This window comes from Pholcus phalangioides, unplaced genomic scaffold (genome assembly GCF_987345545.1).
Source record: "Pholcus phalangioides strain wild (caught in Gottingen) unplaced genomic scaffold, Ppha-v1.0 ptg000012l_1, whole genome shotgun sequence".
Classification (NCBI taxonomy): Eukaryota; Metazoa; Arthropoda; class Arachnida; order Araneae; family Pholcidae; genus Pholcus; species Pholcus phalangioides.
In genome coordinates, this window is record NW_028301605.1 from 166,310 (window position 1) to 183,541 (window position 17,232).

Below are 17,232 nucleotides of genomic sequence, written 5' to 3' on the forward strand. Positions count from 1 at the left end.
ATAAGAGTTGCGGACATGCAAAAAATACACAAATGAGAAAAAAAAATTGCGGACACGTGCAAAAAATACATAAATAAGAGAAATAATTTGCTTACCTGCACAAACATATATAAGTAAGAGAAATAATTTGCGGACAGGTAATTCATAAATGAGAGAAATTAATTGAGGACCAACAAAAGAAAATGGATAAAAAGAATTAATAATTTGCCGACCCGGCAAAAATAAAGAGAAATAATTTGCAGACCGTCAGAAAATACGTACATAATTGAGAAAAATAATTTGCGCAAAAAATATATAAATAAGATAACTAATTTGCGAACTGGCAAATAATGAGAATACTTGCTCATACACTCATGTTCGCTCATCTGCTTACTCATTCACTAACTCTGACTCACATGATCAATCACTCACTTAGTCATTATATCACTTCGTCGATGAATTGTTTGTTGGTGAATTGATGGCGATGAATTTTCTGGCAGTGAATTTGTTGGCGATTAAATTGTCCGCTCACGCTCTCACGTCACATCGATTGGAAAACCCTGCATTACAGTGCGATCTTTCACGGCGGGGGGGGGGGGGGGGTGAGTAATCGATGAGCTACGGTCAGAGGCGGACTCATAGTTTTGCCGCCTGTGGGCTACAGAAATTTTGTCGCAAAGTGTGAACGTACCTTAAAATTCGTAATACGTGGCCTACCAGCCAACACTTACATACAAGTCATTCATGCTGAACTGGTGAAACAAAAATTCAATCCCATTAAAATTTGCAATATGGAAAACTACCACACAGGGAGAATGCTTCCATTATATTTAGTGGAAGTACCGATTGCTGAAAAAACTTGTGCAAATATCACAAACATTTCTGAAATACAAATAGAAATTGAGAGATATAGGGGTCTACAGAGCTCAATTCAATGCAGATCATTCATGTCAAGCCTATGGGCATAGTTCCTACAGATGCGAAAACGCCCCGATATGTGCATTTTGTTCCAAATCACACGAAACTCGAAATTGCAATGACAAAGACAATCCAGCCAAAAGTAGATGTTGTCATTGTGGTGGCCCCCCATACTTCTACATACTCAGGGTGTAAAGCTAGACCTGTTTCAAACCAAAATAATGTAGGAGAAAGTTATTTCTCTCTAAAGTTCCTCCTGAATTTCAAGGGCCATTATTAATAAATTTTCCACCACTTTCTAACAATCTTTCTAACAATTTCATCATTGGTCAAAATCCCATTTCAATCAATCCCTCAACACCAACAAATTGGACTGTAAATAACAAATTTCCCAGCACGCCTTGAAGAGTTGGAAGTTGTCAAGGCAGATATTGAAAAACAGAGATTGTTGGATACAACTATTAAACCTGGTATTCATCCTTTTGCGATGAATAAATCTTGTATTTCATCAATACAGGATGTTAAAATGGACTTAATTGAACTGCATGCCAGGTCAACCTTCAAAATAGTTATGCATCAGTTCATGGTTCTTACTGAACGAATAAATATCACTTCTGTATCAGAAATTAACGACTTAATCTCTGATGGGTCTGTGTCAGAATTGCAATTGAATAAGCCTACAGCGAATGATACACAAACTCATAAAGAACAACCACCTAACTCTGCACCCCTCTCTCCCATGTCCTTCTCTGAAAGTGTTAACACATCCTCACCAAAGAAAACAAGTGATGTTAATCATCTCAGTGAAGCCTTCTGTGCTATTCTGGATGCAGCTGGTATTATCAAAGTAAAAACTGAAAGTATACTCCAAGCTTTGATTCATATATTATCTCAACCTAACAATTAGTTTACATAGTACCTCACTAAGACCGTTGTGTGTTATGGCCTGGAACGCCAACGGTCTTAAACACAATTTACAAGAATTAAAAGAAGAATTATACTTTCACCAGGTAGACACTTTACTCGTATCTGAAACTTGGCTAGCCAAAAAATAAAATTACACGGTTATCAAGAAATTAGGAAAGACAGAATTCACAATAGAGGAGGAGGAGGAACAGCAGTATATATCAAATCTGATATCCCTTATCAAATAAACACTCTCCCAAACTCATCACAAATGGAAGCTTGCTCCATCAGTGCATTCATCAATAGAACCCCTATGAACTTCTGTGCTATCTATAAGCCCCCTAGAAATAGGATATATATTTCCCTACAAGAGCATATATTTAGTACTAATATACCCACATTCATAAGTGGGGATTGGAATAGCAAAAATAGTATACTTCACAGTCGAGGTAGCAATAGAAATGGACGGATCTTACGCAAATTTTGTTTGGACAAATTTATTGATATTCATTCCACTATTATTCCTACACATATTCGTGCCTGCTCAAGACTCAAGCCTGATGTTATTGATTTTGGACTGTCCAAAAATTTCATGTATAATATAAGCACTTACACAAAAAATATTCTGAATTCCCCCCCCCCCCCCATAATCCAGTTTTCTTTCAAATTGATTTTCCCATTTCTCACAAACTAAAATTTTTTAGAAGAACAAACTGGTCCAAATTCCAAGAAACGTTAGAAAATTATAACCCTCTTGGTGACATATTAATTAGCAAAGATGCTATTGATGAAAATGTTAATACATTAACTGAAACAATTCAGAATGCCCTACACCAGTCCACTACTGTCTCTCCTTGTACTGAACATAAATATGGATTATCTAAAGCAATTTTACAAAAAATTAGACACAAAAGTTTTATACGTACACAATGGCAAAGATATAGAAGAAGAACTGATAAAATCACTTAAAATAGATTAAATAAGGGAATCAAACAGGAAGTTCAATACTTCATTTATCACAGATTTTCCGAGTTCCTAGAAAATGCAACTACGGAGAATGGAAATGTTTGGAAGGCCTGGAACTTCTGTAAGCCTGGTGGTTGCAAAAAAATAAATAAATTACAGGGCTCTCATGGACTTGTTTACACTGAAAGTGAAATTGCTGAAACTTTTGCAGAGGCCTATTCTATACAATTCTCGCCGAATCATATTCAGCCTCTTTCTATTCAAATTGAAATGAGACGCAGAGAAACCCAATATATTTTTCATCATTCTCGCATATGCAATGATCATATAGAATTCACGGACATCACAGGAGTCACCGATATTATCACCAAGCTCAGTAAGAAAAAAAGCTTCTGGCTATGATAACATTTCTAACTTGACAATTAAAAATTTAGTAGTTTGCGAATAGAATATATGTGCCACCAAAGTACAAGAAGTACGTGCTGTCGGAGCTTCATGCGGGTCACCAAAGAATGGGTGCTCTCAAATCCTTGGATAGACAGTCTGTGTGGTGGCCGAATATTGATAAGGACATTGAGGCCTTGGTACGTTCGTGCATCGATTGTCAAGTCGAAGCTTCCGTTGCTCCATCAAACTTGGCACCATGGAATTCCACAACGGAGCCTTGGAGCAGAATTCATATCGACCATGCAGGCCCGTTTGATAACCACATCGTTTTGTTAGTAGTGGATGCTGCCTGCCACTAAGTGGTTGAAAGCAATTCCGGTGTCTTCGACATCGTCAGCTACTACGGTCGCTGCATTACGATCCCTCTTTGCTAGATTCGGATTGCCCAGGACAATCGTCAGTGATAACGCAACATCGTTCACTAGTCAGGAGTTCTCGGATTTCCTTCGTAGGAACGGTGTCATCCATGTCCGAGCTGCGCCGTATCACCCGCAGTCAAATGGGTTGGCTGAAAGAGCGGTGTGCTCCATGAAGAATGCGTTGAGGAAAATTAAGGGCGGCACCCCCCCCCCCTCCTTCCAAGAAAGGCTTGACAGATTTCTATTTCACTATCGAAGTACACCTGTCTCCTCAACTAGTTGAAACCCGGTCAACATCTGGCGACGGATCCAGATCTCAAACCCAAGTTTGCACCTGAGGATAAGGTATGGTGCAGAAACTACGCAAGTGGCCCAAGGTGGATGCCAGGAACGGTCTCCGCTTCAAGGGGTAGGGTCATGTCGGAAGTGAGTACTCCTTCGGGTCACGTGGTTTGGCATCGGGACCAATTGCATCAACGGATTTCGGTGTCACCTTCGCGTTCAGCTGGTTCCGAGGTATTCCAGCAGCCCAATAAATCAGAGGGGCCCGATCAGATGAAGAAGAGTCCACCAGAAATGAACCGACGAAGGCAAGTGATCCTCAAGCTGTTGATTCATCACCTCCTCATCTTAGGCGATCACAACGTCGCAGGCGACCACCTGAAAGACTAGGTGTGTAGTGGGTTGCGTAACTGAACTTGTACATTTTAGTGCAGACTTTTTTTTTTTTAGAAGGATAGGTGTTATATATATAAATGTTATATTTATGGATGATTTGGCAACAGCGCAGAGCGCGAGCTTCGATAAGCGCGCGCCGTTCCATTGCTGTGGATTAGAGTTCTGGCAGCCATGGCGGTCGGTTGTGTTTCTCCGTAACTATTGTACTAATGTTTTAATAAAGCGTATTTATGCTATTGTGTAATTCTGAATGCTCCTTCAGTCTGACTCTTATAAATGTCTAGTGGGAGACGTTTCAGCATTGTAATATAATAACAGTGTATCCCGCTTATAACGTTTTCCAAAAAACCGACATGGAAAAATGTTGTAAGTGGGAAAACGCTTTGAATGGGAAATCTTAATAAGAATTACTCAGAGTTGAGATCACGAAAACAAGTCGTATTAAGCAGGAAAACGCTATAAGCGGGATTGACTGTACATGGATAAACAGAGGGAAAAATTATCCAATATTAAATTCGAAGGAAAATTTCTTACTTTATTGTGACCTCGGAGGCTTCTCGTTTGGCAAACAAATCTTTGCGGTATGATCTTTTAAATGGTAATTGATCGGCAACTTGCCCCATACCTCGCTTGTGCACTGCAATGTATCTATAAAAAGAAAAAAAAACTTGCTGGAATTGAATTGAAAGAAAAATTGATTACTTATTGAAATATGTAATAACAATAATAATAATAAAATGATATACAATGCTAATAAAAATTCTTGTTCAAAGAAAACGATTACTTTCGTTAATATATCGTTACACTTTAAATCCATAAACCCACTAATCTTGTAAAATTCTATTTGCATTATACAAACCATATCCATAATTTTATTTAAGTTATTTGCATCATGAGCGTATGTGTATTTTATTTACATTCTACTCATCATAGACAAAAATTTGTACTATACATGTGTATCAACGCTTTTCCAGATGATTTGAATAACACTTATTAGTTACTTTAGTACTTATAAAAAACGAGTTTTCGAGTAATTGGAGCAGAACGCAAAATAAATAAATAAAAGTAGAAATTGGTTCAAAAGACTGAATTGCATTTTAGCACACTTCACAGAAAAATATCCGGTAATACAAACGACAAATAAAAGTAATCGTCATCGCAAAGTTAATTAATTTTTATACTCTACTGAATAGTTAAATCATGCAATTTCCATGCCAGAAATACGAACAGTTTAGCACGTGGTAGCATATACGATTTGATTTACTTTATAGAGACAAATATACAAATACAACGCCACAACAGGCAAAATGCCCAACGAGGTGGCTGAGGAAAAGATGCCCATAAAAATATGGATGTCATATATTTCCAAAAAATATATAGCAACCCAATTAAAAATGCAATTAACAAAAATTATAAACAATATATACACATGATAAAATATTATACAACGCCCATAAAGAATACTTATGGTTGTCTTATTCTAAGAATGGATAGCTTCTCGATTTACCCCAACATGTTTCTCGTATTTCTTTTTAAATGTGTCAATTGTGTTACAATTTATTATCTCCGGGGGTAAGCTATTCCATTTATTAACAACCCTATTAGAGAAAAATTCCCTGCGACAACATAACCTAACATTGTCACCAATCGAAAATGGTGTCCCCTTGTAAAAGCAGTCGATTGGCGGTGTACTAAAAGTTCATGGTCCATCCTATCCATCCCATTGAACATTTTGAACACTTCGATCATATCTCCTCGACACCTGCGTTCATCCAATGTAAACATATTCAAAAAATGAAGTCTCTCTTCATAACTCAAGCCCTTTGTGCCAATAAGGACACGCGTAGCTCTTCTCTGCACCCCTTCAACCAAGTCTATGCCCCTCTGTAGGTACGGTCACCAAAACCTTAGCATACTCCAGTCCAGGACGAAGTACGCCTCGAAAAAGCGGAAGAATGACTTTAAGAGAACGCGAAGAGACCTTTTTGAAAATGAGACCAAGCATTCCATTCGCTTTTTTGACCACCGCTGAACAATGTTCAGAAAACCTAAGCCGCTCGTCAATGAGAATTCCCAAATCGGTGACCCTAGTTGTATCCGGGATAGTGACACCATTCAACTCGTAAGAGAACCATGTGTTGTTCGAACCAAAATGAGCGACCATGCACTTATCAACGATAAACGTCATGCTCCATTCATTTGCCCATGCTGCAATCCTATTTAGACTGGTCTGGACTCCCAGACTGCGACTCCCTATCGCTTTGATTCCCGATTACCCCCATTAACATCACATCATCTGCGAATTTGCTAGTAATCCCATCGATACCATGATCGAGTTTATCGATAAAAAGTGAAAAAAGTATGGGGCTAAGGACACTTCCTTGAGGAACTCCACTTGTGACGTGTGTCCAACATGTATATGTTGAATAAATAATAACAAAGATGGTAGAAAATGTATTTAACATTCACCTGTATTTGGTATTTGGATGTTTCTCAGGAGCTAAAATTGGCAAAGATAAAATATTATTCAGCTTCAATCAATCAATCGATGTCTTTGTTTTGGGACCATTCAAGTATTACGTAAGCAGATTTTTAGCCATTTTTGACCTCTCTCCTCCCCTCCGCCTTGTCAGCAAAAGTCAGTAAAACACTGATCTCCCCCCCCCCCCTTGTCAGAAAAATTTCGTCAGCAGCTTAGAATGTTTCATATCTTCAAAAAGGGTGGTTGATGACGTAAGCAACCTTCAAACCCCCCTCCCCCACGGCATTAAAAGTCAGCAAATCCGAACCCCCCTCCCTGATGCTGACGTAATTCTTTAATGACCCCTTTAGCAGGGTTTTTGACTACAGCAAGGCCCTTTTCCTGTGGCTGGTAAAGATTTTCTACATTAAAAGTAAAAAAATATATAGTCATTTTAGACTGCTCTCGGAAATTATGAGCAAAATTAAAAAGGAAACAAACAGAAGGGAAAGGAAGAGTGGAGTTTCTTCAGCTGCTCAGCGCGACTATGCAGCACTTACAAAGATAGAGGCCCTCTCAAGGTTTTGAACAGTTTGCCAAAGAATTACACCATATCCCAAGATATTTGAAATAAGGGATAAAAAATAGGTTTTAACAGTATGTAGGGAATGGCTCTGGCTGACCCGTGCAACAGAGTGGCAGATATTATTTGAGAATGCTCCTGTAGATTCGAGATGAAGTATTTATTTCTTCCAGTAAGAGTTTTGTCGAAATAGATTCCCAGGATTTTGATGAAAGGGTGGTAAGGAATCAAAGAGTTATGAATTTCAAACGGGAGATGGTAATTTGGTTTTTTTTTTCGGGAAAAAATACAGAATTGAGATTTGCTAGGTGAAAATTGAAGACCATTTGTTTCTGCCCAAGAATTAAGGATACTGATAGATTTCTGAAGAAAAAACTCTGCTTGGTATCCCTCAGGAGAGGTAGCATATAAAATCAAGTCATCTGCATACACAAAAAGTTTTAAAATTTTTGGAATTATCGGAATCAGGTCCAGTGTAAAAACCGAAAAAAGTAATGGCGAAAGGGTAGAACCCTGTAAAAGACCTTTACTTATATGAAACCTGGGTGACATACTGGCCATCCAATGAATACGGTGATTTCTATTAGAGAGATATGAGTGGAGCCACTTACAAAATAAAGTACCAAAACTAATGTTACAAAGTTTACGAATCAGAATATCATGAGGAACATTATCATATGCACCCTGTATGTCCAACCAATCAGATAGCCCTGGTGGCCTTTCGAGAAACTTGTATAAATATTGGCAACAATATCACTTAGACAGCTTTTAGTTCCAGTTTTAGGATGAAATCCATAGATATTATATGGAAATAAGTTGTATTGTAGAGAGATTCATTGCAGACGAGAAAAAAAGATTCGTTGAAACAGTTTTCTAAAAGTATTAATCATTGTAATGGGTCTATATGAAGTAATTTCAGTTGAAGGTTTTATTTTTTTAGGATGAAAATAACTTTTCCTTCTTTAAAAGATTCAGGAACAGAAGATGAAATCCAGAGAGAGTTGAGTCTTTGGAGGAGGTATTGTAAGATGTCTGGAGGTAGTTGTCGAATGGCTTTGTTGGCTATATCGTCTGGTCCAGGACCAGAGTCTTTACCCTTTTTGATTGCTGATTGAAGTTCCTTGAAGGTAAACTTCTATTCCAAATTAAGGTTAAATTCTCTAGAGGAGCTGAAGACTTGAGGACATGTAGATTGGAGTTGCGGGTGTTGGAATCTGGACATGAATGCATTAGTTTGATCCAGAGGGTCAATGAGCGTTCCACCTTGAAAGTGAATGACTGCATGTGCTGAATCATGGGTGTGGTAACCAATATATTTCATTTTCTCTAAATCTTGTAGATATGAGATGGGCTGTTACCTGCCAGAATATAATAACCTCCCATTTTTTCCTTTTATGATATTGAGGAGTTGGAGAAGGAAGCCGAAGGTGGTCTCTAACAATTTACAATATACAGTAAAACCTCGTTAAGTCGTCACCCTGATAAGTCGTCACTCCGGTTAAGTCGTCATTTTTCTTCAGACCCTTCCAGCTCTCATAGACCACAATGTTATTAAACCCTCGTTTACTCGTCGCTAATTTCGGTCAAGTCGTCACTATGAAAAAATTTGACAAAGTGGAACTGACTATTTTTAAGGTTCCCATTAAAAAAAGAGCTTGTTAACAGCCTCGCCATATGCTTAAAAAAGTCACCATAAAATCCTATATACCCAAACGGAACAGTTTAAGTAACGAAAGTTACGCTGGGAAGTTAATAGTTAATAGTTAGCCTTATAAGTTTTTGGAACGTTGGGGGACTGTTCAAGCTAGATCTCATTTCTACCTGGGCTCCATTGGAGAAACTGGACAAAACGCGAGACACCCAAGCTTTGTCGCAAGAAGCAACGTAAGCACTTCGTCCCCCCCGGGGTGGGGGTGGGGGGAAAAGGGCATCTCCGGCAAAACCAAAATTTATTGATATGTCAAAGATTACATAAAGGAAATCAAAAATTACGTAAATCAAAGAATCAAATTAATCAAGTTAAAGTCAAAGTGCAAAGCGCGCGCGCGGGCAATAAACAATCATAGAAAGCATGGACTCTACTAATTTAGGGCTTGGAATTTAAATAAAATAAGCTTTGTTGAAAAAAATCAGACATTCTTTCCCAAGTTGAGGTCTTCTGTTTACTTTTCCCTGCCCAGGGCCCCTCCATCATCCACCAAGTCAAAAGGGTTCGAGATTACTTTGTAGTTGTATCCTTAACTACTGATGAAGAATTAAAATACTAAAATTTTAAATTTGATGTATATGTAAAATTAATGTGCAATAGAGAGTTATGTTATGAATAAAAGCTACTTATTCAAACAGTTGCTCTGTTAGTCATAAATCTATAAATTTCATTGATATTGTTATTTTGATTCACTTTAATAAATGTCATATTACTTTAAATTTATACGATTTTCATAACATTGCACATTAAAACTCACGGAACTCCTCTCAAGTCGTCACTCCGCTTAAGCCGTCATAATTTTTCGATAACTTGAGGTGACGACTTATCGAGGTTTTACTGTATATATAATTTTGTCATTGAAATAAACTGAAATGATGAGAGCTTCAAATTCCTTGTTGCAAAATTGGAATTCCAGTTTTGAAGAAATGTGTTTCTTGATAGCAGTAAGAAGACCTCCTTTTGTTCGACGAGTTATCTTGGCGATAAATATGGGAACCATGAAGGTAAATGTTTTTATTTGGATCCATATGGGATTCTTGAATGAGAAAGAGATGTCAGAATGTTCAAGCAAACATTGTTCCGCAGAAGAATATTTGTATTTTATGTCCCTGGCATTCCACTGAGTGATAGGTAGACCAAATGGGCTATTATTAAGTCTATTAATTGAATTGTTGAATGAAAAGCAATTTGTGGAAGTTCTGTGAAATATAGAGCCAGGAGAGAACTTACCTCCTAAAATAAACTAGAATGTCTTTTTTTTTTACTTTTTCTTTCCCGTAGGCGAAGGACAGGAAGAGGACCTTTGATTTTGAGGAGGGTTGAGAACAGCTTGGTCATTTTTGCTCGAATCGGTGATCTTTCTTTTGCCGCTAGGCTCCAAAGTCATTTTTACTGGTGACGAAGTAAAAGATTGTAAGAATGCTTTGATTTCATTTACTATTGCTTCCTTAAAAGCATAAAGTTCACTCTGAACAGTGGAAGTGACCTGGGCATTTTCAGGTGGTGCAATTTTTGATGTAATTGTGGCAAATAATTCTGTGTTAAGAGAATGTCGGGCCACAGAGACGTGTCGCTTTGCTTTGATCTGTAGAACTTTGCACTCCTTATTGTAATAGGCACATGGTTTATCAAGTGCTGAATGAAAGCCTTCGCAATTGATATAGCTGTAAAAATTGATACATGGTGCCGCTCTCCACAGTTGTCACAAAATTGAACCCTTTCCGGGCAATATTTTGCAATGTGTGTGAATTTGATGCATAATTTACATTGCCGTGGTCTGTCAACGAATAGAGACATCTTCTGGCGAAGGAATCAAAGTTTTATGTCCGCAGGCAAGTGTGTTCCCAGCTTGGTCACAAACACTGTGAAAATCGGAACTCCCTTCTTGATGAAACGTTGGAGTTCAAGTGGGATCATATTATTACCTTGAATTTACTCTGCCAATTCACTAACAGAAATATCTGACACTGTGTTTCTAACGAGGAATCTAGTTGAACAGTTCTACAATAGGAATTTTGTAGAAACGTGAGCCAACTGATTTATCATTAGCGCCTCCAACGTAGACTTTGCTGTTGAGATTGGGAGAATATCTTTGCTTTTCCTGATGAAAATGGTGAATTCTTTCTGAAGAGCATGAAGCCTCGAAGATCGAATATTCTGCGAAGAGCTTAACATCACTTGGAACACCGAGCAGCCTAGTGCGGCCGCTTGAATGACTTTTCGCTCGTTGGACATGTTGGGAACGAATACGTTGTGTTCGTCGGATTTTTTCTCAGCTCCACTTACCTCCATCTTCTCATGGAAAAGAGTCTAATAAATTTTACCTGACGAAGTTGATGCAGGTACTTTCATATTGTCAGTGTCAACAGGACTTGGCATGTTAGAAGTTATGCCAAGCCCACCATTAGGGCGGGCTATTTAACTCTCGTCACCGCAAAGAGGGAAATAAAATAGAAAATTACCACAAAAAGCAAAAATTCCCCGAACTAAATGAAAGCTGACTAACTTGTCAATGAAAGAAACGCAAAAAGAAAAAAATTGGCAATCGATAAGATATCGGAAACGAAAAAAAAAACAATCAACCGCAGGGAAACATGAGTACTATATTAAACTGAAGAGCCAAAAAGACTGGTACAGGCATGCGTATGCAAATAAAGAGATATGGAACCAATCAGAGTACGGCGCTGCGGTCGGCAACGCCTATATAACATAACAAGTGTCTGGCATAGTTGTTAGATAGGTTACTGCTGCTACAATGGCAGGTTATCGAGATTTAAGTGAGTTTGAACGTGGTGGTATAGTCGGCGCACGAAAGATGGGACACAGCATCTCTGAGATAGCGATGAAATTTGGATTTTCACGTACGACCATTTCACGAGTGTACCGTGAATATCGGGAATCCGGTAAAAAATTAAATCTACGACATCGCTGCGGCCGGATAAAGATCATGCAAGAACGGGACCAATGACGACTGACGAGAATCATTAAACGAGACAGACGTGCAACCCTTCCGCAAACTGCTGCAGATTTCAATGCTGGGCCATCAACAAGTGTCAGCGTGCGAACCATTCAACGGAACATCATCGATATGGGCTTTCGGAGCCGAAGGCCCACTCCTGTACCCTTGATGACTGCACGACACAAAGCTTTACGCCTCGCCTGGGCCCGACAACACCGACATTGGACTGTTGAGGACTGGAAACACGTTGCCTGGTCTATAGTTTAGGATTTTTGAAATTAATTATGGAATTATTTCGTTGTTAATTATTATTTCTTTCATTACTTCTGGAGTAATTGCTTTAATCAATTCTGGATTTGTTTCTTTCATTAATGCTGGAATTATTTCTTTCATTGATTCTGAAATTATATCTAATTAATTCTGGCATTATGTCTTTTATTAATTTGGGAATAGTCTCTCATTAATTTTTGAATTATAATTTTTTCATTAATGCTGGAATTAATGCTTAATTAATTACTGAATAAATTCCGCAGCTTTAATCAAGCATTTTTTGAAGCAAAAACAGTCAGATCGATTCATCTCTACGTTTCTTTCATTTAGATTTGTTCCTTTCATGAGTCGCCTGTGGCATTTCTTTCATGAGAGTAATTAAAGATAATTCCAGAATTAATGAGAGATACTTTCAGCATTGACGAAATCGGTAATTTCAAAATTAATGAAAGTGATAATTCCAGAATTAATAAAAGATAATTCCAAAATAAATGAAATTGATAATTCTAGAATTAATGAAAGATAATTCAAAAATTAATGAAAGTGATAATTCCAGAATTAATGAAAGATAATTCAAAAATTAATGAAAGTGATAATTCCAGAATTAATGAAAGATAATTCAAAAATTAATGAAAGTGATAATTCCAAAATTAATGAAAGATAATTTGGAATTAATGAAAGATGATTCCAGAATAAATGAAAGAAAAATTCTAGTTTTAATGAAACAGAAAATTTCAGTTCCAAAATGAATGAAAGCGATAATTTCAGCATTAATAATGAAAGAAATAATTCCAGATAAGAAAAAGAGATAATTCCAAAATTAATGAAAGAAAAAATTATAGAATTAATGGAAGAGATAATTCCAAAATTGATAAAAGAAGTAATTTCAGCATTAATGAAGTGATAATTCCAAAATTAATGAAAGAAATAATTCCAGCATCAATGAAAAAGTGGTAATTCAAAAATTAATGAGAGATTATTGTCACGGTGGGAAAAGTAGGACACTTTCCCCCCCTTTGACAAATAAGCCTGACATATTTTCAATCCAGAATTGTCATGTCAAATAAGTGAAATTTGCTAAATGTAAATATAATTGTGTTTGTAGCGTGGAAAATAATTGAGCTTCTGTCTTCATTTAAATGTGGAAGGTTGAGATGAATCTCGTGGTTGTCTAGTTCCTTCCCTCTTGTGTTATCATTCCGTCTGGTATTCATAAAATGCCCGAGATCTGAACCACAGATCGTTTGTATAGAGTGGACACACACTCTTTATGCATCACACTGTATGTGTTTGTCGGAAAATCCTAAATATTAAATGCTTTGCTTTGACATCTCAATCATTTGAGCTCAACAACAAATTCCTTGAATTTTTCTGATTCTTCCTGTAAAATTTTGAGAAATTCCGAGTTAAATTGAACGAGAAAATGTGTGTTCTTTTGAAAAATATATTCTTTCTTTTGTGAGAGAGACACACCTAATGATCCACTGATAATCAAAGATATTATCGCCATCTTGATGAGTCAGTTTTCTTGTTCCCGCACGAACGCGAATGCTTCCCGTACATGTAAAAGGAAGATAAGATTCCTTTTTCTTTTTTCTCTCACTTGTTCGTAATCTGTTGTATATATCTTTTTTTATACTTGAAAAGCCGATTTTTCGCCTTTTGCATATTCTGAGTCGATGGTTTTTTTTTTTAATAAGGGAAACAAACATTTTTGTTAACCGGGAGTTAAATAATTTTGAGACCGTGTGAGTATTTCAATTTTAAAAATTTATATTTTTTCCCCCCCTTTTTCTCTCCACTGTTTCCGATGCTTTGAAGAAAAAAAAAAACTTGTGTTGTAAAATATTGTGAGGGAGAGAAACTTTGAAATAATGTTATATGCTTGAAATTATTCTCTGTCGTCGGGAAAGTGTTGAATTTGAATTTTTCTAAGAATTTCCTTTGTTTGGATTTAAATTTTTCGGCATGTCGCGAAACAAGAATATTTATATATGATGTCGCATATCGTTTGAAAGCTAATTTTTTTCCCCACACAATGATGTTAACGTTTTTTCATTTTTATGAATATTTGCGCATTTAATCGGGAAATCTTATATTGAAAATTATTGTTGTCATTATAAACTTTGCTGAAAGCCGTTCATTTTCTTAAATCGACCCCGTCCAGACCAGACCAGAATGAAATTTATTTTTTCGGGCCAACTGCGGGCTTACAAATTGCAGCCACGGAGACTACGTATGAAGAGAAAGACAAGGGAGTATGTGTTATTTTTGTGCATGTGTATGAGAAAATTTGTCAAGATCGGGGTGGTCAGTTAAGTTAAACGACTGGTCTGGTAACACGTTTTGCAGTCAAATTGCGCCACAACCTTCTGTTAGTAGTTTTAACAGGAGAAGAAGACAGTGAAAGAAGCTGTGAAGAACGTGTTGGTTTTTTTTTTTTTTTTTTTTTTTTTATTTTGAAAGTTTTGATGTACTCAGTGAGAGTTCGTTTCCGCCGGACAATGCGACAAGTTTTGTGATATCAGGGGGGGGGGGGAGAAAGGAAGGGATGGGGGGGATAGAGAAAGCTGTTAGTAGATGTTAGGGGGGGGAAGGGGGTGACAAAGGAAAGGAGGGAGGAGGAAGCATGAAAACAATACACAAGCAACAACAGAAAGGTGAAAACACTCTTGCTCTGTTTGCCGATTAATAAAGTTTAAATAATTACCGAAAAACAACTTTTCCATTTTTTCCCATGGATAAAAGATTTCCCACCCCAAGGGGTAAATTACATGTATCCCGGAGAAAAATCTATTCTCCAGGGTATGAGAAAGTTTCTAGGTTACAATTATATTCTTGGGTAAAAAAAAAAAAAAAAAAAAGCTTGGTTAAATAAATGTATTTACATGACATGGTTACAATTCTTATGCAGAATAAAAATATACAGAGGTAATATGCCTCAGCAGGGTCCTTGGGGCTTGGGCTCATGCAAGCGGGTCGCGAGCTGATCGTACCCCGATCCGTCTGAAAGAGGCAGCTCCCAAGAGGAGAGGGAAATACTGCAAGGCAGCCATCTTTACATGTTAAGCCTTTTCTGTTAAGCCTTTTTTGGTGTACGTGAGGGAAGCCCTCCACGAATATAGTAATAATAAACTTTCTCTCTTTTTTTTTTCCCCCCCGCAGCGCCCTCTGGCGAGAGAGAGGAAGCGTGGGAAAACAGCTGTTTGGAGTAGCCAACGTCTTTTTCTCTTTCTTTCCCTCTTTTCTCTCTCCTTGACCTTCAACGACGGTGGTTCGTGACGTCAGCGGGAGGGAAAAGAAAGTGTTTTCTCTCGTTTTATCAGTTTGGAGATGATTCTGCTCTGCCTGGGAAAGGCAATTGAAGGAAAAAAGAGCGGACTTTTAAAAAGGGGGAAACTCCCCTTTCGATGTTTATGTTTATGTTGGGCAATCGAAGAAGTGTGTGTACGGTATGCATGTCATTTAAAGGTCGTGCCACTGGAGAGCCCAGATTTGTTTTGGTCTCCGGTACTTTCTTATTTCATCAGTGGCGTAGTCAACAATATTCCTGATGTGTGGGTAACGGGATTCGCTCATTCTATCGAATTGGCTTTGGTTGAGTTCGAGTATGTACGGCCAGAGGTGTGTAATCTGGAGGTCAAGGCGGATGTTAGCATTACGAAGGAACCAAGGAGCTCTCGTTAGTTGTCTGAGAATCTTGTTTTGGCGAACTTGTAGGCCTTTTATGTTAAGTTTCCGAGCGTGGGCCCAGACTGGTGAGGCGTAGAGCATTGTGGGGCGCAAAATTGATTTATAAAGAATTGTCTTGTTGATAAGAGACAGTTTGGCTTGGGGGAAAGTGATCTTGTTTAGCATGCCCATAATGTTAACTGTTTTGTTTCTGGCTGTTTGGACATGCTCGCGGAAGAGGAGTTTCTTGTCGAGGAGGACTCCCAGATATTTGACTAGCTGTACTGGTGGGAGGTTATGTCCTCCGAATCGGAGAGTGTGCCTAGGAAGCTTAGTTTTCCGGGAAAACCACATGAATTGGCACTTATTGAAATTCATGCGCACGTCGGAGTTTGTGCACCACTGTTCGATGTCAAGGGCTGCATCTTGGAGGTTCCAAAGGGCGTAGGCTGGCTTCCTGTGGCTGCAGAGGATTGCTGCGTCATCCGCAAATAGGGCAATGATTCCATTTCTGGGGGTTGGGAAGTCATTCATGTAGAGCAAGAAGAGCTGTGGCCCGAGGACGCTTCCCTGGGGGACAGAGGCCCTTACGGGCCTTGAGGAGGAGAGGGTTTGTCCAATCTTTACTTGGAAGGTACGTCCCATGAGGTAATTGAAGAAAAACAGAATGTAGTGTGGTGGAAAGTTCATGTTAATTAGTTTACCAAGAAGTGTTGCGTATTCACACTTGTCAAACGCCTTCGAGATGTCGCAGAACAGGGCTGCCACTGAGTCCTTGTAATTGAAGGCGTTTGTCACAAATTCGGTGACTCGGAGCAGTTGTGTGACACAAGAGTGTTCTGGTCTGAAACCGTGCTGCTCTGGTCGGATTATATTATTTGTGTCAGTGTATTGAAACAGCCTAGTGGCGATGACCCGCTCATAGAGTTTGGAGAAATTTTTAAGGAGCGAGATCGGGCGATAAGAGGTGGCGACATCCGGGTCAGTTCCGGGTTTATGTATGGCCCGTATGACTGCATGTTTCCATGGAACTGGGAAGTGATTTATGTTGATTGATGCATTAATGATATTAGTGAGTGTAGTGAGGTGGGCAGGGGCCATAAGCTTAATTGCCTTATTGCTGATGCCGTCGGCTCCTGGGGCTTTTTTGGGATCCAATTTTTGTATGAGTGATTTAACTTCCTCTTCGTTTGTGTTGGCCATGTGCCCAGGGTTGTTTTCTCTGTGGTAGCGTATGTAATTGGATACACGCTGGCAAATGTCTATTGTGTCGTCCCTTGGCTGGACCCTGTTTGGGGAGAATTGACGTTCATAGGCGTCAGCGAA

The 17,232-nt window shown here is 38.4% G+C and overlaps 1 long non-coding RNA gene across 3 annotated transcripts in view; it reads left to right on the plus strand.

The window, feature by feature from the left end:
- Positions 1 to 17,232, plus strand: part of LOC149079111 (uncharacterized) — a 53,810-nt gene that overhangs the window by 17,235 nt on the left and 19,343 nt on the right. The window contains exon 1 of one of the 3 annotated variants that reach the window (XR_016193660.1): positions 13,245 to 13,982. The exons of the other annotated variants lie outside the window; for them this stretch is intronic. This is a non-coding gene — a long non-coding RNA (uncharacterized LOC149079111). Of the gene's footprint in view, positions 1 to 13,244; positions 13,983 to 17,232 lie in introns of those variants that run through there. 3 annotated transcript variants of the gene reach the window in all.